General features: G+C 40.5%; 1 long non-coding RNA gene across 3 annotated transcripts in view; it reads right to left on the bottom strand.

The window, feature by feature from the left end:
- LOC114487895 (uncharacterized) overlaps positions 1–10866 on the bottom strand; it is a 98398-nt gene extending 87532 nt beyond the window's left edge. For 2 of the 3 annotated variants that reach the window (XR_008619488.1, XR_008619486.1), the window contains exons 1-2: positions 10797–10866; positions 8317–8417 (exon numbers count right to left, since the gene is read on the bottom strand). This is a non-coding gene — a long non-coding RNA (uncharacterized lncRNA). The remainder of the gene's footprint in view (positions 1–8316; positions 8418–10796) is intronic. The other variant, XR_008619487.1, reaches the window with a different exon arrangement.
- Positions 10867–23371: the final 12505 nt, after the last annotated feature.

The following is a 23371-nucleotide window of genomic DNA, read 5'->3' on the forward strand; positions in this document are numbered from 1 at the left end:
AGCTTTTAAGTTTAATTAGATCCCATTTGTTTTTGTTTTTATTTTCATTACTTTAGGAGATGGATCAAAAAAGATCTTGCTGAGACTTATTACCCTAATTGGAAAAGATACATGTATCCCAGTGTTCACAGCAGCACCACTGACAATAGCCAGGACATGGAAGCAACCTAAATGTTCATCAATGGAGGAATGGATAAAGAGGATGTGGTACATATATACAGCAGAATATTACTCAGCCATAAAAAGGAACAAAATTGGGTCATTTGTAGAGACGTGGATGAATCTAGAGACTGTCATACAGAGTGAAGTGAGTCAGAAAGAGAAAAACAAATACTGTATATTAACGCATATACGTGGAACCTAGAAAAATGGTACTGATGAACTGGTTTGCAAGGCAGAAATGGAGACACAGATGTGAGAGAACAGACATATGGACACCAAGGGAGGAAAGTGGCGGGCGGGGGGGGGGTGGTGGTGTGATGAACTGGGAGACTGGGATTGACATGTAGACATTAACATGTATAAGATGGATAATAAGAACCTGCTGTATAAAAAATAAATAAAATTCTAAAATTCTAAAAAAAAAAAAGAAATAATGCCATCTGCAGCAACACGTATGGACCTGGAGATTAGCATAACTTTTGTGGGGTTGGGGAGACCCTGGTTTCCAGTGTTTGTTAATTTCTGGGATGTAAATGCTCCTCCTATGGCCAATTTCAAGCTACCAAGATGTTAACAACTGGCTCACAAAATTCCTTGATATTTAACAGTTACATTAATGTAATAATAATTAATAATTACATTATTAATACAGATTAGCACTTGTATATCTGGTTTCTGCTTATTCCTTTCTTCAACCATGTAAGGCTTCTCGACTTCCCAGGTATTATCCAAGTAGACCCCTCTGGAAATCCAAAACTATATAAACCCTGTTTGATGACCAGCAGGGAGACTGTCCTGGGCTCTCACGCCCGCCTTTAATTTCCCAGTCCGTGCCATTGGATGGACTGTACCAATCTGCATGCCCTCTGGGGGCATCATGATTTAGTTCCTCCTAGGAGAAATGTAGTAGGGCAGCCTTTTCATCAGGTGAGTTCTCTTAGTACTGGCCTTGCCATTCCAGTTGAATTACCCTATCTGCCCTTTGGGGGAAATATAGGAGACACTATAGAAGCAAGGCAAAGTATAAACACATGTTGCCCTTCCCCTCTTCCATCATTTATTCAGTAAGAGTTAACTGAGCACCTATCATGTCCTAGACACCATGCCAGGCTCTTGGGACACAAAGCTGAATATTACCTTGCCTGTGGCTCAAGGAATGCACATTCTGTCCGGAAGATAGTAAGTAAATAATTGCTAAAGGGATTGTAAGCGTGTTGATGGAGCTATTGCCCAGACTGGAGCACAGAACAGGAGCACTTAGGGGGACAGTCAAGGCTTCAAAAAGATAGGAGTTGCTTGACCTGGATTTTGAATGAAGAGACATAGTTCTTTCTGTGGACGGCTGTGGGGGTCAGTATGGAGAGGTAGGACCGTGGAGATGCACGAGCTCAGGGAGCTGTTCTAGAATAGACTGTTACAAGAACGGGGAAACAATGTTTTATGTTTTAAAAGTCTGTATTTAAATAGTCTCAGACTATTGAGACTTAGTGAAATTTGGGCATATTTCTATCTCAGCGTCTGGCATGCTGCCTGGCATAATTTTCAATAATTACTGAATAGAATAAATAATCATAAAAAAAAAAAGATGTTCTGTGTCCCAACAAATCAGGGATATTTTTAAAAGTAAATAGGATATGAAAAATCACTTGATCCCAGGCCTAAAAGAAAATATGAATACTTCTGAAAAGAAGCAGTATTTGATTATGAGATCAACTGTATGCCTGGAGCCTGAAAATTATAGTTTAGACTCCCACATTCCTCATTTGGACAGAAATTGCTTTATTTCCTAGGTAGGTCATGATGAATTTATAGAAAATTTTGTGATCTCTTTGGAGAAAAAGAAACCAAATCACAGGAAAAAAAAAAACCCCATATTGTTATGTGTGCTAATTTTGGAAAAGTGACTGAAACTTGGATAAGAATACATACCAGTTTTCCTGGGATAATCCTGGTTTATAGCAGTTATCTATACTGATAAAAGTATTAGTAGTATCACCTTTCCCAATCAGATATTTCACATTTCTAATGATAAACCCCTTGCTCAACTTTCAATTAATGGGCACATTTAAAGGAAATGCAGTATATGCACAGCTCAATGTAGGAAGATGTTCCTTAGAGTATTATTTACAATATTTGAAAGTGAGCAGCAGCATAAATGTTCAGCGATGCAGAACTGCCTAAGTTAATAACAGGCATCCCACATGTGAACATTATGCCATCATGAAAAATAATGATTTAGATCTATATTTACTTACATGGAAAGATGCATATGAAACATCGTTAAACACTGAGAAAGGCAGCTTTCGTAATAGCATGTGTCATTTTTTTTATTCTTCTAAATGAAAAAGAGAAAGGGAGAGAGAGAAAAAGAGAGAGATTTGAAGGCAGTCACAGCTGTATTTAAATCTCTGCTCTTCTATTTCAGAGTTGAAGAGACCAACCCAAGTCATTAAGCCTTTCTGATCATCAGTTTCCTTTGCTGTAAAAGGAAGTGAAAATAGAAGTTACTTCTTGGTGCTGTTCCGATGGAATGGTATATTTAATGCATTTTTGAGCTGGTAGTTTTCAACCGGGACCAATTTTGGTCCCCAGAGGACACCTGGCAATGTCTAGGGATGTGAAGCTGGTGGTGGAGAGGGGGTGGTGCTACTGACATCTAATGGCGGGGGAAGCTTGGGATGCTGTTAAACATCCTGTGGTGCACAGCACGGTCCCCACAACAAAGAATTTCTGGCCTGAAGTAGCAGTTGTGCTGAAATTGAAAAACTATTTTAGACAAAATAAGCACTCAGTAATGTATATGAATGCCACTATTTATAAACATGCTAAGAGTGTTGATCTTTCTATGGTGGGATTCAGTGTGTGTGTGTGTGTGTGTGTGTGTGAGTGTGTGTGTGTGTGTGTGTGTATTGTACTTATCTTTATGTTGTATTATTGTCTGTGTTGAATACAGACTACTTGAGTACTAAAAAATAAATAAAATTAACACTTCAACACTTGTATTATTGTCTGTGTTGAATACAGACTACTTGAGTACTAAAAAATAAATAAAATTAACACTTCAACACTAATTTTCCAAGTCAGTCTTTTACATGGCAAGAACCACGGATAATATAACTGAAAGCCCCTTGAAGTCAGAGATCAAATCTCACCTGCATAGGGCAGGGTCTAGCATACAACAGTGCCTGCGGAGCTGAACTGAAATACACAAAGCAGTAGTGCTAAGAAAGGGAGAGGAAGCTAACTTGTATGATTAGACAAATTTCGATAGTGCTCTAACAAAGTGGATAGACTAATCTGTAATCAGTACATCACAAATATGTAAATTATACTGCAAACATCCTGTCTGGAAACAGTTTGTCAGCCAAACATTAGTCTTCTATGATGTGCTCTCACCAACTGCCACACCCATGTACCAAATAATTACACACATAATTTTTAAAGGCTGTAAAAGTTAAAATGTCTCCCAATAATAAACATCTTGAAGGTATACAGTGTTTCTTTTGAATTTTTCCCCTTATTCTACAGTTTGTATTACTCTGTTGTGTAGTGGTTTGAGATGATTTCGAATCTACTTGTTTATGACAAATTGACGTTGTATTTATAAGTTGTTTTGATATAAAAGTAAAATTGCGTGTGTCTGTAGCTCAGCTGCTGAGTGGCCCTGCTGGGGGCTTATCGGTAAGAACATATGAAGAAGCAACTATCGCCAGGGGATATTTAGACTGTAAATACCCAGAGTTTGTAAGGACTAACCAAGAGTGTTTGGTCTGGGCAAGGCGACTCTTTGCTGATCAAAATAGCTCTCTGAAGACCTTGGGGCATTAGCTCCTGCCTGCTCACAGCGACTCTGCTCTGGCAGTAGCGGAAAACCGTGCGGTGGTCCCTCCAAGGAGATCATCTTGCCCGCCAACACCAGAGCCTCTGTTCCCTAGCAACGTCTCTAACAACAAGGGACTTTCGTTTTTGTACCAGCAGCTGGACATCAGCTCTAGGATGGCTAGGCAGTCCCTCCTGAGAATCAACTCATAGAAAGGTAGGAGATCATAGTCAAGTTACATTCAGACTTCATTCTTTTCACCTCCTCTTGCCTGGAAAAATAGTGTAATTAATCTGTCTTTGGTTTGGAGTATGATTTCTCTTTATTGGCTTATCTAGGGACACTATACTGTATGCAATTGGCTTGTGAAATTATCATCATTCCTTTAGTTGAACCTGTGTTAAATAAAATATTGGCAAAGACAATCTCAGTCTTTGAGCATAATTTGCCCCCAAACAAAACACTCTTTCTAGTTCAACAATGTTGTTCCATTTACTTGCTGAATTATCTGCCCCAAAATATTTAAAAAAAAAAAAAAAAAAAAAAAAAAAAATAAAGAGAGAGAGAGACTCTGTTCTTATCCTGGAGAGTCCTTGAGAAATAGCGTTAACTTGTGAAAAGTTACATGTTATTGAACAACACCTCTGAAGCTCCTTATCCGTAAAATGAGGAGAGCATAACACTTACACTATGGGATTCTCTGATGATCAAATGAGATAATAATATAGAAAGAGCAATATACACCACTGAGAGTCAGTGAAAGGTAGTAGTTGTCATCCTTTCCAAAAGATGGTCACTTTGCAAAATGCTGAAGTTTCACTGACAATCAATTTCTCTTTTAGTCCTGTACTGGGAAAGAACTGCAAACACACGCATGATATCGTTCAATAAGAGACACCATGGTGTTATGGGGCTATGGTCACCAAAGAGCAAAACCAAATTTTGTCAGTGTTATCATTCAGTGTTCCTTAAATGTGTTAATATGCATCATTCCCTTTAAAGCAGAAAATACAATCAAAGCCACATTTAGTGTTAGTTGAAATACGAAAAATCGTTAAATGCCACAGCCAACTTGGTGGTGAGGTAAAGCTCTTCCTGTAAGTCATCTTTCCAAACTCCTCAGCCTCCCCTCCACCAGAGATTTTTTAATGTGTCTCTCCTCATGCATCACTGAGAACCATACTTGGAGTAACAGCAGAATACTTAGGTGGTCCCAGGGAATCTTTTGCCTGGTTTCACAAGGTCGATCAAAGGAAGCCTTCACGGTTCCATCACTGAATAATCAGTCAAGTCAAAAACAATTGATCTGCTCCAAGCCCGTCACCAACATATTGACCCACCCATTGAGCTCTGCTCAAAGACAGTGAAGGTGATGAAAGCCATGAATGCCTTGAGAAATCAACAAATGAAGGACCCTGTGCAGACGGGTTCCCCTCTCTCTGAATTATCTTGTTATTTTGTAAATTGATTTTAAGGCTGTTAACACGTGAAACTGTATGCACCATGACATAGTGGAAAGAACTGGGTCAAAATTTTCTTTTGGCCACTTGTTGTCTGTGTGAGCATAAACATACCTCTTCACCTCTAGTGATTTTATTCATAAAACAGGAATCATTCTGAGACTTTCCATGCAGAGGCTCACTGGGTCCATGCGGGAGCCAATGTAAAGCAATAGTGAACAGCAAAGGCCTTGGAGTCAGATGACCTTGATAGAGATCCCAGAGATCTGCCGTGTCATTGCTGTCAGATCTTGGGCAATTGACTTAAGTTGCTTATATCTTAGTGTCCTTACCTATAAAATTGTTACAAAAACAGTAACTACCTCATAGGACCTTTATAAGTGATAGAGTAAAAACCCATACAGCATTTATTTCAGAGCAACATACTTTGAAAGCATTCAGTAAAAACTAGCTTTATTATTTCTGCCTTTTGAAATTCCTTTCAGTGTCACCTTTTCCATTTCATTTCATACATGCTGAGCAGCTACATTGGATGAGGCAGTCACTCCTGGTTGTCCAGCAAAATCTAAACCCCAAGACTCTCCCACTTATAAAACTTCCTAATGTTGACTGGGTATGTGGTTTCCCAATTTTAGACTGAATTTCTAAGTCTCCCCTGTAGATAGATGTGGTGATGTAAGTTCTACCTAATTGACGTAAGTAAGAAATGGCGTGGTAACTCCCAGGAAGTATCTGTAAGGGAATAAGGTGTGTTCTTTTCTGCCCCTTTCCTCCTTCATAATATCGTATGAATATTTTGTGAATATTCATGTGAATATTTCAGCTGAAACTAAACCATGAGCTTGAAGATGAAGTTGAAAAGCTTGATCTATAAGTTGGAAAATGGGAGCGAAGGATGGCAAAACAGAACAATAGAAGGATTCTGGGACTCTAATGATTGTGGAGTCACCATACCAGTCCTGGATCTTTTATGAGGATTCATAGCCGAGAATGAGAAACATAGTTATGTTTTATTGAAGTCACTGCTAATTGGTGTTGAGGAAAAGTCATATGATCGTGCTAAGAGTTATCACCTTGGCATCATGGAGTCAAGTGATCTCCACCGTGCTGGCTAAGAAAATGCCTGTAGATAATAAATGAACAGGATAATAATCTATTTGCATGAGCACAAGACTATCTTTATCCCTTGTTCTTTAAGTCCACTGAATAAATAAATGAAAAAAATAGAAAAAGTGAATGAACTTATTATACTCCAGCTCAGTCTATTTCAAAACAATATAATTCAGCTTTTCTCCCAGGAGTCTCAGAAAATTAAATGTAAGTCACGTATGTTTCGGCAACATAGAGGGTTAGAAAAAACACAGGGCTGAGAATCAAGGGACCTGGATTCTGCTCTGCTCCTTCTTGAATGAACTATGTGACTTTGAGAATTCATTTTTTTTTTTCTGAGCTTTAGTTTATTTCTCTGTACTATGTCCATCACAACATCAACGCATGTTGCATGAAAGGGCTGTTTACAGGGTCATAAATATGTAAGTTTCTTGAAACCTTAAAACGTGGAACATGTGTAAGGCATTATTATAACTAGTCCCATTGATGATTGATGTTGACTCAGAGGTTCCATGGAAAAGAACCAGCAAGGGCAGTTTCGGAAACTGTAAGTCTGTTGATGTACCAGTTGGCGGTACATCCCACTGGGATTGAGAATATGCATTTATGCACTAAGGTCTGCCTTGCACAGCCGCCCCCAACCCCATCCCTGCCCCCTGTGAGGAGACACAAGCCTGCTATTCATCAGAGTCTTTGCATGCCACCAAGAATGTGCTGCTGCTCTAGCCCATTGGAACAGGAGGTTGGTTGGCAAAGCCATCAGACACCTGTTGAGGCTGAGTCATCCCTATTCACAGGATGTGCCTCACTGCCTGGGGGTAGAGTGTTCAGTGAGGGCTGAGATCCCTGGCTAGCCCAAACTGGTGCAGCTGATGCTCTCATTCATTGGCAGCTTTTAGGGGAAACCAGAGAGCCATGGTCTAATTTCACTTGCTCCTCATCTTCTGACAGATGGATGTTCGCAGTGGAGTGTTCATGCACATTCGTTCAGGCTCAGGAGCCTTACAAGGAATTATGCTGGGCTTGAAGGAAATCCACTGTTTCATGGAAATTAAAGTGAGTGGTGCTGGCATTGATACGGTATCTCCCTGGTTCCCTGACACTTTCTTCCAGAACACCCAGCTTTGCTAGCACAACTACTTAAGCAAAAGTCGAGGCCATTATGTCAATTCCAGAACCAGCAGGTCTTGTAGATTAAATTCATTCCTTAGTCAATAAACTCTTGATCCTAACTGGCACTATTGTGTCTGTTAAACGAATCCACAAGTATTGAAGGGTTTATAGAAACTGGCTGGTCATCAGTATTGGGGTTCCTAGGACACTCTAAATAGTTAAGCCTGTCTCCCAATTGCCTCACCAAAATTTCTATTTAGAAGGAGTTTAGGAGCTACAACACACATGGAAGGAGAGGGTGAGAGTCTAGAAAATAGTTTCCCATGAGTTTTACATAATACTGAGAGATGAATTTCTAAAAATGGTGAATGTCTGATGATGACCCAAGTCCTTACTTTACTACTGGCATTGTCTTTCTCTCTTTGGATGTTGAATTTACTGAAACATAGTAGTACAAATAAAACAAGAATTGACAAATTAGCCTTGTTCCTGACCAAGCAAGGTTAGAATATGCAGTATGGCTTGGCACTGTATACAAAATGAATCTTTCTTCTTTCCTGCTGAAATAAACTCACCAACCCAGTCACAGATACACTGGTGGAACTTGCAGGGTGTTTCTCACAGAGGTGCAGTCTACAGTGGTCAGCTTACCTCAGGGAGGAGAGTGTCCGGCCTGCAGGCAGGCAGGTAGGTCCCATAAAAGAGATCCAAAAGACGTCACAATGTGATTCTTTTCAAAGTCTCTAATTTGTCTTATGGAGGGCAGTGCATCAGAGGTAAAGAGAAAGGCAAAAGTTCTTGACTCAGTATTTGAAATAGGGCAGAAATATGGGTCAGTGACATTGCTGGGGGGGAAAAAAAAATACAGCCCCTTCCTACATTGCCCAGGATTAAATGAAGCGGCAGGCATGGTATGGGAGAACGAGAAAAGCCCTGGATTTGGAAAGAGATGAGACTAAAGTTGAATCCTACTTCTATCATTTACTGGCTTTGGAGCAATCACTTTATCTCTGTGTGGCTTATATTCTTTTTCTTCCCCCTAAAGAACCGAGGGTGCTGAGATTCCTAGGTTTGTGGTTGAGATGAGAGGCTGGGTGATTGAGAGTCCTGGCTCTGGAGCAAGAAGTACCTAATTTGGTGAATCCTGCTTTCAGTGTTTTCTGAGCACCAAATTTTACGTTTGCAAAATAGAGAATATGCAGGAAGAACTGAAGGCATAATAACTCCTAAATAAATAACTGTCACCCAAAACACCAAAGAACTGCTGTTTAATCTTACTTAATCATTGCCAAGTTATGGAGTTTAGAGGGTGTGATATTGTGATTTGTAATAAGAAATGTATATTTGGTCTCTTTCTAGCACAGAGCACTTAAAACCCTTGAGATTTCTTAAGTGATGAGAGTGATAAATGTATCTTTTGTTAAGCTAATGAGGTGACATTTGGATGCCCCTAGATCACCTAAGGATGGGGGTTGGTCACCAGAGGAACCAACCCTCTGTTTAGCAGGTTGGAACTTTCAGTTCCATTCCCCTAACCTCTGGGGAGGGGAGAGGGGCTGGAGGATGAACCAATCGCCGATGACCAACGATTAATCAATCATACCATGTCATGTAATTAAAGCCTCCATAAAACCCTCAAAAAACAGAGTTCAAAGACCTTCTGGGTTGGTGAACACACGGAGATGCAGGGAGAGTGGCGCACCTGGAAGGAAGCATCGTTTCTACAAGGCCATTACACACTCTATTAGCAAAGGAAGTCACAAAAACTTGACCAGATTCAAGGTCAGGAACCAAAGACTCTACCTGGGGGAGTGGCAAGGGTCTAGAAGAGCATGAAAATACTGTTGCAACCATTTTTGGAAAATACACTGTGCCATACATGCATATCAGAAGACAAGGGCACTATCATTCTTTCAGTTAGTTGTTCAAGCCCCAAATCAAAATATTATCCTGGGTCTCTGTCTCTTATTTGCACAATCACATTCAATTAATCAGAAAATCCTGTCAACTCAAAACACATTACAGACCTGTCTTCATCTTTAGGACAACCATCCTAGTTCAAGCTGCCATTATGACCCTCCCTAGATAGCTTTAGTAGCTTCCATCTTCCCTTCTTTTGTTCCTACATTCCATCCTTCGTAAAGCAGCCAGGATAATCATTTCAAGACATGATTCAGATTATATCCCTCCCTGCTGCCAAAATCTCCAATGACCAAGTGGATCACAGTCTAGTGATAAACGGAGCAATTCACCAGGAAGATATAAAAATTCTAAATGTCAATGAATCTAATATCATCAGCACAAAACATGGAAAGCAAATACTGACAAAATTGATTTGACAATCCTATGCTTACAAATGGAGATGTTTTTTCATAGCCCTTTCAGTAATTGACAGATTGGGCAGAGGGGAAGTATTAATGGCACTTGCCTTAATGGGTTACAGGTAGGCTGAGATGCTTATCTTCCTAGCCAGATGGGCTGTCTCACCTGAACTGTTATAAGTATTTGTGAGCATATTGAAAAAGACTGGGAAGCACTGCCTTAGACCACCTCTCCAACAATGACATGTACCAGAATGTTCACTACAATATTTTGGGATAGTGAACATTTTGAAATAACTAATCTATCCATTGGCAGTAGAATGGAAAAAAAAATGTATGTCTACACAATGGATTACATATGTATATTAACATAGATAAACCTTATAAATATAACATTGAGAAAGAAACAGTTGCAGGAAGCATGCAATATGATGTTATATATGAAAATGTTAAAAATTCACCACACAATATTGTAATTATTCAAGGATTCATACATATGCTTTAAAAATATAAAGAAAAAAATAAAGACAAGCATGACAGTAAAAGTCACCAAATTCATGTTGGGGATTATGTATTAGAAGGACGGAAGTAGAGATGAGAGGAAGAAAATTGTAGTAATGAGATCATGAGAGAAATAAAATGGATTTAGATGATTTTTTAATGTTTTATCTCTTAAGGGACAATGGTACATAGGTTCTTATTTTACTGTTATTTCTACATATGAAAAATAAAAAGAAAGCAAAGTTTTAGCTTAGAGCTTATAAGCTTTTATAAAAGCACATGCACACATACACAAGCATACGTGCATACCTCTTTAGTGGTTTCCCATCAAACTCTTTACTCTGGTTTCCAAAACACACATTACAGGACCTCTGCCTTCCTTTCAGACTCAATATCGTATCACTCTCCCCATGCCAGCTTATTCAGATGCTCTAATAGGTCAAGTTCATTCCTGCCTTTGAACATACTTGCTTTCCCTGGTAACTGTCTGCCTGACACCTTACCATTTAGAATTCAGCTTCAATGTCACCTAAGTAAAACAGCCTCCCCTGAACACCCAAGCCTCCCCTGAACACCAAGCTTACCCAGGCTAAGGCAGTTGCTGCCATTCTCATCACTTTACCCTAGTTTACTTCTCCTCATGGTCTATATATTTACTGGAAATGTTTTACTTATTTGAGTCCTTCTTGCTTTAACTCCCCTTGTCTAGAACATGAGTTCTATGAGAACAGGGACCTTATCCGCTTGCATCCAACTGGTCTCCAAGTACCTGGAAGAGGTCTCAGCCATTGAAAGTGAACAATGAGTATTGACCTGCTAAATGAATGAAGGTTAGAAAACCACAGGGAAAAAATTCAGCGCGCTAGTGTTATGTAGTTAGTGTTAGTTTCATATTAAGAAAATTGAAATATTATTTTATTTTAAATTTTAAAAAAGTTTAAATTCTAGTTGACTGTCTTGGCACTGAGATTTTATAAAAAGTGGCTTCTGTGAACTTTTTAATGTAAATTTGTTGACTTAAAAGACACAGCAGCATGATAAATATGATTAATACTGCTGTATGTTATATATGATTGTTAAGAGAGTAAATCCTAAGAGTCCTCATCACAAGGAAGAGATTTTTTAAATTTTTATTTTACCTTCTATCTGTATGAGATGGTGAATGTTCACTAAACTTAGTGTGATAATAATTTCATGATGGCTGTAAGTCAGATCATTATGTTGTGCACGTTAAACTTATATAATACTGTATGCCAATTATATATCAATAAAACTGGAAGGAAAAAAATTTTAATTTTAACCTGTTTTCAGTATTCACACCATTGTTAATGATATTGATATATATAAATGCAAATGTTGAGAGACAATGAAAATAAGTAATGATGTTAATGACATTTGAAGTCAAAATTCTCAGTCTATATTCTCAAATTTTTCATTTTGTCCTACCAGAAAGTAGGTAAGCTTTCAAAGACTACTGGGGCCGTGCCAAAACAACACAAGGGCCATATTAAAAAGTTTGTCGCTGGGGTAAACTGTATCCAAATGTGGGACAATTTTAGTAAAAGGATAATAACTGAGCTATACTGAAATACATCTAATATATCAAAATTCATGAGTTCATAATGATACTAAGAAGAAAAAAATCAGTTGTTACCTTTGGAAATGTTCAGCCATATCATGAAAACTGGCAAATAAAGGGAAAGACAAACCTCTAATCTGTCCTTCTTGTATGAAACATATTTTAGAGCAACTAAATACTTAATAAAGGAAAATTTTTCTTTCCATGTAAAAAAGAAAAGACACACAAAATAATAGTTGTGAGTTTCAGTTTTACTCAGGGTCTTACTGAGGACTATAGCCTGGGAGACAGCCACTCGGTTACCTCTGAGGAAACTGCTCTAAAGAGGCAGGGAAAAAGTCATTTTATATATGATTTTTGGCTAACGAGTACGTGCATTCAAGCATACATCTTAGTGAAAATTACTGCTAATCACAAAGAACAGATCTCTCAAGTTAACGCTTTTAGTGCTTTTCTATGAATGGGAAGATGCAAGAATCTGGGTTTATTAAAACCGTTCCTGAGATACACCTCTAACCGGCTAAGGGGTCTGCTTAGTCAAAGCCGTGTGCCCCATCCTGTTCGTCATCCTGAACCTCCCCCCTCAGGCAACTGCAGTGGGTTATGACTTAACCCTAAGAGAACTGGGGGGTTCTTTGTCCTTCTTTGTTCACACATTATAGAAGGCACTCAACCAGGCCCATCCCAGCCCCCAACCGAGATACATGCACATTGTCCTCGAGAAACACTCATTAGAAAACTATCTGGTACTCAGACCATCCACCCTCTTTATCTTTGGGGCATGTGCCTCTGGTTACTTTTATTTCTCAATGTTTAACAAAGGTAACTCCTACATGAAATATGGAGGTTTTACCTTCAGGAAGGATTCTGTACTGTAAAATTTGGGGTCCTTAATCTCTACAAAAGCACAGACCTACAAGGAGAAAGTAAATGTGTATTACAACTGTATTCCTCTGCCTCCAAGCCACACTTGCAGCCAAGTCATCGAAGAATGATGGCTTATTTTATCCTCAAAACTGCGTTGAAGATTGGATGATCCTACATCCTGAGAGAATGAGAGCCACTATCCTATAATAAGTTTTTAGGTAGATAATTTCTCCCTCAGTCTTTCAAGTTAGTATTACTCAGCCTCTGTGGACAAACTTCCTGGGTTTAGATATTGCTCTTCCTATTAGTAGCCGTGTGAGTTTAAGCAAGTTCCTTAACCTCTCTGTGCAAAATGGAGATAGTAATGCTAGTATCCACACCACAGGATTATTATGAAGATTAAAAGAACTACTGTACATAGAGCACTTAGATCAGTGCCCAGAGCGCAGTAAACACCACGTAAATGTCAGCAATAAACATTCTTCTATTAACTTTGGGACATTGGCTTTGACCTTTGTGGTAATAAGCAAGAGTTGGTCACCTTCACTCACAGTTTACGTAAGATTCTAAACAGTTTGACTAAATCTCTTCTGGCTTTTCTGTTGGTGAACTTGTGGAGATGTGGGGAGAGTGGCATTCTCTGAAAGAGCATAGAAGCTCTGTGTCCTTTCCCCACACCTTGCCCTAGGTATCTCTTTTATCTGGCTGTTCCTGAGTTATATCCTTTTATAATAAACCAGTAATCTAGTGAGTAAATGGGTTTTCTGAGTTCTATGTGCTGCCCTAGCAAATTAATTGAACGCTAGGAGAAGATCATAGAAACTTCTGATTTACAGCCAGTTGGTCAGAAGCACAGGTAGTAGCCTGGACTTGCAACTGGGGTCTGAAGTGAGGGGAGGCAGGCAGTCTTATAGGACTGAACCCTTAACCTGTGGAATCTGAAGCTGTCTACAAGTAGATAATATGTCAGAACTGCGTTGAATTATACAACACTCAGCTGGTGTCCTGAGAATTGCTTGGTGGTGTGGGAATGCCCACCCACCCCCCTACACACACACACACACACACTGAAATTGGGTCCAGAAAACAGGAAAAACAGCCTTAGGGTATTTCTTCATGGTGTCAACAATAATACTTGAGCACTAACTGTGACTGCATACTTTGTGGTAAATAATTCATTTTATATAACTTTTCCAGTGCATCTTCAATTACTTCGACTAGGGTGGCTAGGGGTACTATACATCCGGTTCTGAACTACCTCTCTACTCTCTTCCCCTTCTCACTTCCCCCCTTATACTCTATGCAATTGAACTGTCCTTGGAAAATAATGTTTCCAGATCATGGGAATTCCCTAATAAAGTTGTATTGAACTGAATTGAAATGCTGAAATGATTATGATATCATATATGATATCATACAATTGGGTTTTATTATATAAGCCCAACCACTTCTTTTTCGTTTTTTTTTCTTTTTTTTTACTAATAAGTCCATCATTTTATTGCTTTTTATTTTATTTTATTTTTTTATGTTTGGCTGTACCTCATGGCTTGCGGGCGGGCTCTTAGTTCCCTGACCGGGGATCAAACCTGTGTTCTCCGCAGTAAAAGCACAGAGTCCTAACCAGTGGACCACCAGGGAATTCCCTAAGCCCAACCACCTCTGATCTCTGAATCTTTACTAAGCTTTCCCTTTAATTCCAAAGCATTTTAATCTCTAAAACCAGATATGGATGGCAGCTGGAATAGAGAAATTTCTTATGGCTCTGTCCTATTACCATGCATTCTCAAGTTTTTGCAGTTTTAATTAATTACTCACGTACTAAACAGTGAACCTTTATTTTGTGCCAGCCTTCAGGTGCACCAGTTCGGAAAGAAAAGTCTTCTCTCTCCTGAGGGATTTCAAAATCTAGTGGAAGAGACAGATATATGAAGAGATAGAGTGAAAAGAAGATTTTAATGTAGGAAAATAAGTGCTATGGCAGAGATAAACGTAAGGAGTTCATACATCGAGTTCAGAGATCCAGAGGAGGGGCAACTAATCCAGTTTTGGGTTAAAGTAAGATTAGGCTGCCACAGAATACAGACGGCTTCCCAGTAAAGCTGACACATGCTGAATGTCAAGGATATGGGTAGAAGTAGTCCATACCAATAAAGGTAACATTTCAGACAAGAAGAGTTATATGTGAGAAGGCAACTCACTTGGGATCTGCAAGTTGAAGGATGGATCATTCTATTTCCCTTTTCCAAAGGAGAAAAAAATAGCTCATTATCCATGACGGAGAAGTAACATTCCGAAAATCCATCTGGTTCAAATGCCTAGATTAACAAGCGAACCATAGCCAGTCCCAGAGAAAGAAACTGATGTGCCACTGGAATGCCCCCACTTGGTTCCCTACCCAGACTTCCAAGCAGAAGCCATTTAACTTCCTCCAACAGGAGACATTCAGTGAGATGATCTGGCTTCACTTCCTTTCTAGGGATAACTTCGGGACCTGGCATAAGAGGAGCCTGGAAGTTCTGCAGCAAGTCGATTTGGCTGATGGTTCTGTGTAATCAGGTCATTAAGCTTTAGTAACCGGACTCTTACCACAAACCCAGGACCATGCCTCAGGCTCAATTTATAGTGCAGCTTTCCTTCATTCAATTGTTTATTCCACAAATATTTTTGTCACCATTGATATGCCAGGTGCTCTAGTAGGCATGATTGCTACAGTGATAACTAAGTTTTGTTCCCTCTCATTTAGGAAATCACAGTCTCTCTTTGATTCCTCTGAGCCTGATGCCTTGTCTTAGTTTCCTAGGTGGTTTCTCTGCAAACTTTTCCAGGCTCTGTTGAGACCTTCTTGAGCTCTCAAATGCCATTCTAGGATTGTGGTTCCTATGGCTAGATCTCTTCGACCTTCTGCCAGCGCTCTAACCTTGCATTTCACCCATTTATTGCTGATCTTTTCTCTAAGCAATCTGAATTCCCTCTTTTTATATTTATCCTAGAGGACTTGTCTAGCTTCCAAGTCATGGTCCTCTTCAGGTTATCCCCTCCTACCACAGATCAATACCTGGCCTTGGGGCTCAAGGTCATTGGGTGAGTTAATGAAGATTTGGTATTATTATTTCATTTAACATCTATTTAGTGAGCACCTGGTGCATGACAGGTGTTTGTTACATGCAAACTTCAGTTTCTCCAGATGGAATATTAACACCTGTCTCTTGGGTTGTTATAAGAATTAAATAAGATTATATATTCCTGTTAGGTCAGGTTCCCTAGAAGCAGAGCCTGAGACAGGGATTCATATACAAGTGATTGATTGATGGAGTGCTCTCTGGTAAGAGAATGAAGAAAGCAGGATAGAGAAGGGAAAGGAGCTATACAGAAAGTAGTTTCAGATGAGGTCTAACTACGGCCTAATATTTTAAGGAGATCAAGAGCATAAACCGCACCACAAAATCTGTCTTGGACTCTTTCCTCAAGTCAGGACTTGAAGGCAAGTGGTGATGGGGGAGATCATAACCTCAGGATCTCCAAGAAGTAGCTGCAGGTAGAGAAAGCTGTAGGTGAAAGCTATGAGCTGAAACACCCACAACACCTGGGGGATGGGTACACCAATCCAACAGGTAAAAGGGATCCCAGGGAACCTGCGGAGGGTACCAACATGATTTGTGATAATAACCTTACAGTGGAGACAGAGAAGGAAACAGGTTATTGTACATTAGTAGAACTGATAGACACAAGCATAAAAGTGGGAGCTTTCGATGCTATCTGCCAACCAAAGGCGAAGAGCACCTTCTTGGAGGATGATGTAACTGAATGGAGCTTTGAAGGATAAACGGGAGGTAGCAAGGCAAAATCAAGGGCCACATGTGGTCCTTAAAGGTTTTGACCAAAACCATCATCCAGAATTGACTCCTTTATTTCATAGCCCTACCTGACAGCGAGACAGGTCTCTGTTGTTAAAAATCCAGAACTTGCCTTCCGAGTGTCATTAGGGTGCAGCATGACAAATCAAGATTTGATGTTGTGAAACCAGGGTGAAGTTCACTTCTTCCCAGGCAGTCATCCAAACACTCCGTTCATGCTAATGCTCTTCCAGCAGGGCCCAAGAAGTGCATACCACAAATGCGTAGATTGATATCAGCATGTGCTGGGAACAGCTCCAAGCTCAGCTTTCAGCAGTTTGTAAAGATGTCCATGAGGCACAAAGCAAAAGTTATAGATTGGCCTGACCCTGGAAGAGGGAACAAACATACTGTTCTGGTAGGGTGTTGCCATTTGATTTTGTTTAGGGGCCTCTCGGGCAAATGCAAGGACTGAGAGCATTTCACGATTCAAACAGAGGGAGGATGTCTTTCTAAAACCCCAGCTATTCTATGGATAAATTTATGGCACTTTAAAAATGAGAGCAAGCAGCAGAGAGATTAAGCCCAATCTTCAATGCTTCCGACTGGGGAAAAGGCATTGATTCATCCATGAGATTGCTAATAGCAGGTGTCTTGTGTGACTTATGCCAACAAACAAAGTTGTTTGGGCCCTAATCCTTTTCCATCTGTTCCATAACAGGGAGAGGTAACAGGAGAGGTTGTGAATAATTCTAGAACTTCAGGATCCTTTTCACCCTGGAATGTGGAAGTCCCAATTCCCCCTCACTGACTTGGTGATCTCTCGAAGATGGTGGGGCTTTCTGGGGAGGCAGGTTACTCCTCAGATGTGGATTCTTTCTCATCTCCTGTGATCTGCGCTGATGAAGCTTCCCAGACTTGAAAGGAGATGGGGGGGGTGCTAAGCATTGCTCTCAGCAGGGACATAAGGGAAAAATCCTCTGTCCCTCCTTTCCTCTGCTTACATGGAGTTGTGCCCAGGTTTCCTCCTGAAAGAAGCTTCCTGTACCAGCCTAGGCAGAAGTTTGGGGAAGAGCAGAGCTGGAGGACTGCGGCAGAGAGAACAATAACTTCAGCACACCTACTCTACAGGAATTTTCCGAGTGCATTAGTATTTGCCAGACCTGGTGCTTTTTCATGAGTCTGAACTTCCAAGCATATTCCAGAACTTGGGAAGGGACCATTGGTTAAAAATCCATTTAAAAAAAGTATTTTGACTGCTTACACTGTGCCTGCTATTAGCTGACAAGAGGCTCTAGAAGATTAGGTCTTCCTGATGGGAAAGACTGGCAAAGGTAGTAGGAAGAATACCAAACCCAAATCCATAGCAGGTGTCCAAAGCCCATAGCACTTCCTCTGCCCGCGATCTGCCCACGGATATAAACTGGCTATGAGTCGCTAGGTGGGTTGTTCAACTTCTCTGACCATCAGTTTCTTCACTTGTAGGACACAGATAATGATATCTGTGCTTCCACCTCTACCAGGTTGCTGTTTCATATTAGATAACTTTGAAAGTGTGACATAAATGTTAGTTTTATTCTTATTATAATGCAAAAAACCATACAAAATACAAGGAGACATATACAGACATATAAATTCTAAGTGGTACGTGGTTCTTCAGCAGGTAGGTTACTATGAACTGAGCTCCCGGGGTACTATTTGAGCTGATCCTTGAAGAAGAGAGAGACCGTCAGCAAGATAAGACATAAATGTAGCTCAAGTGAGAGAAAGTATGCGTGTTAGTTTCCTAGGCTGCCTTCTAAAAAAAAGCACCGCAAAATGAGTGGCTGAAAACAATAGTGATTTATTTGCCCACATTTCAGGAGCTTCCAAGTCCAAAACCAAGGCATCAGCCAAACCATGCTGACTCAAGGTTTTAGTTGAGTTGCTGGCAAATCTTGACCATCCTCGGCTTGTAGATGCAGCACTCCGGGCTTTGCCTCCACCAACATGTGGTGTTTCCTTGTGCGTCTGTGTTCAAATTTCCCTCATCTTATAAGAGCGCCAGTCATTGGATCAGGGGCCACCCTAATCTTGTATGATCTTATCTTAACTTATTTACATCTCCAAAGACCCTAAGTAAGGTCACATTCATAGGTATCAGAGGTTAGCATTTGAAAATATTTGGCAGGGGCCACAACTCAACTTGCAACATTATGTGAACAGAATTCAAAAAGAGGGAGGAACAAGATGCATTCAGAGGAGCAGTGAGTAAATTAGGAAAAGAGCAGAAAATGTGTAAGATGAGCGGGGAGCGCCAATTCCAGAACTGAATTGCAGTCAACGAACAAGTACCACGCTAGGAGCTGGGAGCATCAAGATGAATAAGACCACGTCCTTAGAGACATTTTATGTAGCATGGAACACCTTCCTGTAGAGAGATAACTATACTCCAGGTGGTCAGGGCTCTCATGGATTGTGACACAGGAGATATACGCTCTGGGAACACAGACTACGGCTCTTCTCTCTTACTCATGATTGAATGTCTAGAACCTAGTTTCTGATACACACTGGGCACGAAATAAATACTGTTGAATAAATGAATGGACATCTGCTTTTATAGATGAAGAAACCAATTGAGAGTAACTTGTTGAAGGAAGCAGATAATGATGGTAAAGCTGGCCTCAAACCTGGCCTCATTGGCTTCAGAATCCATGTTCTATTGACTATTTTGCTGTCTGTTTGAATACCTCAACTCAGGAAAGTGTATCGGCCTGTCCATTGTTGTCTATTTTCCACTGTATGTTGAGGTCAGATAATACATGGTATCCTGACTTCCTGAGACCACAGGCTAGGCTGTTCATCAGGCATGCCATCTGACAGAGCAGTGGCCTTGATCTGGCTCCATTCCCTCAAATGACATGCTCACTTTCTCCCACAGATGTTAGGCAGAGCCTAGAGGACACAGTGACATTTGGCATCTGCAAAAGGCCACTGTAATTCCTCCGTCACAGGCACTGTCTTTCATCCTTTTAATATCCATTCAGAAGAGTGCCATATCCTGACCCTGTGCCGCTGGAGATAAACAGTGTTCAGCAAGATAGGTTTGCCCCCAGGTATTCATTACTGAGTTGGGAGATAAAATGGAATTCAGGTTCATTAGGTAACAAAATCTCAGGATCACAAAGAAACTTAAAGTTCATCTGATTTTATCTGTTTTAAACAATGCTTGAAGCACCACTCCCCCATTACCACTGAACAAACACATGCACACACAGACACAGACAGACAGGCACACACACACACACACAAATACACATAGGATTGTCTGCAAGACTTTTCCAAATACTTAGCCCACAGACATAACCACACACAGAATCTTGGCCTTTTCCCTTTGAAGACAAGAATAGAATTCTTTTTGACCTAATAAGAGTAGTTATTATTAGGAGGGAAATTTAATATTCCAAAAAAAGTTTGAACAATAGGCAGATTTACCCTGATTTAGCAGAGGCAGCCAGGAAAAAGAAAAAGATAAAAACAACAACAGAGCTTGCTCAGCATAGACAGTAAAAGAGACAAATTAAGAAGAAAGAAATGGTCATTACTTCCAAATACTAGACATCAAGTAAGATTAGTAAGGAAAAGAGAAGAGGAAGAAAGATGTCAGTGTTAATAAACACTGACCCAAACCTGCTCCTTCCTTGGTGAACCTCCTCTTAGTTAATGGTGACTCCATTTAACCCGAGCTCATGCCCCAAATTCGGAAATCATCCATAACTCCTGCATTTTACTCACATCTGTCATGCAATCAATCAGGAAATCTTGTTTTCTCTAACTTCAAAATACCGTACACTCATCACCCAAACACCTCTCACCACCCACACTGCCACAATCCTCCCCAGACTCCCCATCCTCTCCTTCCTAGACCATGTAGTCGTCTCCCCATTGGGCTCCAGCCTTCCGTTCTCACTCAGCTGCAGCCTGTTTTATACAGTGCAGCCAAGCCAGTCCTTGAAAACGTAAATGTTAATATATCACACCTTTACTCAGAACTCCCAACAGTTTTCCAGCACAATTAGAACCAGTTCCATTATTCAAGCCAAGGCCGACAAGACTCCATAATGTACTCTGGCCCTTGTGTTCCCTCCATTCTGCTTTCCTCCTTCGTCCCTCTGCACCACCCAGTGTGGCTCCCATCACTGAACACACTCCACTCACCCGCCTCCATCAGGACTGTGGGGCTTGTGTTGTCCATGCTAAATCACACTTCTCCCACGTATCCAAATGGTTCACTCCCACACTTTGTTCAGATCTTAATAATCATGTCCTCACAAACCTCCCCTAAGCACTGAAAAAAGAAAAATAAGACTCTTCCCCCCATCGTTCTCTATTTCCTTATTTTGCTTTATCTTTCATCATAGCACTGAGCAGTACCTGCATATATATTTGTATGTAATCTCACACAATTAGGATATCAGCTTATGAGGACAGGTAGGTTATCCATTTTGTGTTTACTCATGAAACTCCATTGCCCAGGACCTGCTTGGCAATTATTAGCACAGAGCAATTGCTTAGTGAAATGAAGACTGCATTTAGGAGCCAACATGCAGTTCTTGACTCTTTTTTTTTTTTTTTTTTTAACATCCTTATTGGAGTATAACTGCTTTACAACGGTGTGTTAGTTTCTGCTGTATGACAAAGTGAATCAGCTATACATATACATATATCCCCATATCTCCTCCCTCTTGCGTCTCCCTCCCTATCCCACCCCTCTAGGTGGTCACAAAGCACCGAGCTGATCTCCCTGTGCTATGTGGGTACTTCCCACTAGCTATGTGTCTTTATTCCTATCTTACCCCTAGGTTCTTCATGACCTTTTTCTTTTCTTTTTTTTTTTTTTTCCTAGATTTCATATATATGTGTTAGCATACGGTATTTGTTGACTCTTTTTAACTTCGATCTTAGGTGAGCTTTTCTCTTTCGATGGTGAGAATGTCCCCAGAAGTTACAGAGCTATTTCCTTCCTTTCCAAGAAACTCAGTGGAAAAAAAAAAGATGTCTTTTCTTCCCCATTTTTTCCAATGTTTGAGTACCATTGGACTAATGGGCCATTTGCTTAGTCCGGAAACAATCTCTGTGGTCAACAGATGAAATTAACTGATTGGTTAGACCAGATCCTGCTTTCACCACTGGAGTTGGGATTGGTCAACCCCCAAGCCACATGGATTTAGGGAATGGAGTGCTGTGACTCCCCAAAAGAAAACAGAGACGTTGCTACCAAGGGGAGATCCAGGTTCTATGAGGTCTAAAACTTAATTTAAGAAAATGAGTATAAAACTGCAAATGCAATATTAATCATAGGGCACTGGAAGTGGCCTGTGTGTATGTAACAGGCCCTGAAACTTAAAATTGTAGCATCACGGCAAATCTATTTTCGGGAAAGCAAAAGTAAAAAAGAAAACAGATGTCTTCACAAGGAGACCGAAAGGGAAGAAAAAATGTGGACCAGCCAGAGAGGCCATGCGAGAGGAGGGCTTGATTAGAGACAAAAGAAGGACAACTGTCAATTAGACATGACAAAGCTTCCCTCTCTTCAGCTGAACACTTTTCCTGCTCAATGCAGGAATTTTCAGAGCGATTTCCAGCCAGGAAGGGAGGAATGCGGAATTTGGTCTTAAGCTGTCTGTTCTTACCATTGTCTACAGCTTGCTCTGAAGTGACTTGTGGAAAGAACAGCTGTGTGTCCCTAGTACAGCTAATCCTTCTGGGAAAAAAAATAAGTTACATAACATAAATGTGTTTAGCTCAATCTCCGCCTCCCCCATAATTTAAAACATCCCGCAGGATGTCATGTTTGGGTAAGGTGTGAATATTAATGATGAGTCCTGCACTATACATCCAGTATCTCAACACACGGGGAGAGAGGGGTCTCGCTTCCTGGGCCATGTATGCTTATACTGCAATTCTGGGGAAATTGGTGGAGCTGAACATGTACCTAGAGACACAAATGGACTTGGCACTCAAAGTCTGAGCAGTTCTGTCCTGCTCAGTTCATAAAGTGTTACATTGGTGAACTTGTGTAGTCTGTGAACGTCGTCCTACAGAGGTTGGGCGAGGCTGCAAGGGTATCGATAGGAACCTGGGGGAGAAAGCAAGGAAAAGAACGTGCGTGGGCCAAGTGTGAGGGCTTCACTAAGAACTGGCCCCTGCGATAATGCACGATGACAAGCATCTTCTACATTTGCAGTGTTTTTCTGAGCTCTTTCAGATTACAGACATTAACATCACACACTCACGAACAAACAGAGCTCAGAGATCACGTGGGTCAACTTCTTTATGCAATCAAGAATAATCTGAGGTGTCGTGATGGTGGTCCCATGTATGGAGTGTCTGCAATATGCCAGGCAATATGCTCAGTGCTTTCCATGAAATATTTCTAATCCTCAAAACAACCCTCCTCCTAAGATATTATGATGCCACTGTATAGCAAGCAAGCAAACAAAACATCTGTCCACAAGTCACAGGGAGAGTAAATAGTTGACACAGAATTCAATCTCTCATCTAACCCCAAAGCTCCTGATTTCCATGAGTAATGGATCCTAGTAATAGCTTTATTATTATGATTT

Source organism: Physeter macrocephalus, chromosome 15 (assembly GCF_002837175.3).
Source record: "Physeter macrocephalus isolate SW-GA chromosome 15, ASM283717v5, whole genome shotgun sequence".
In the NCBI taxonomy this organism is placed as follows: domain Eukaryota; kingdom Metazoa; phylum Chordata; class Mammalia; order Artiodactyla; family Physeteridae; genus Physeter; species Physeter macrocephalus.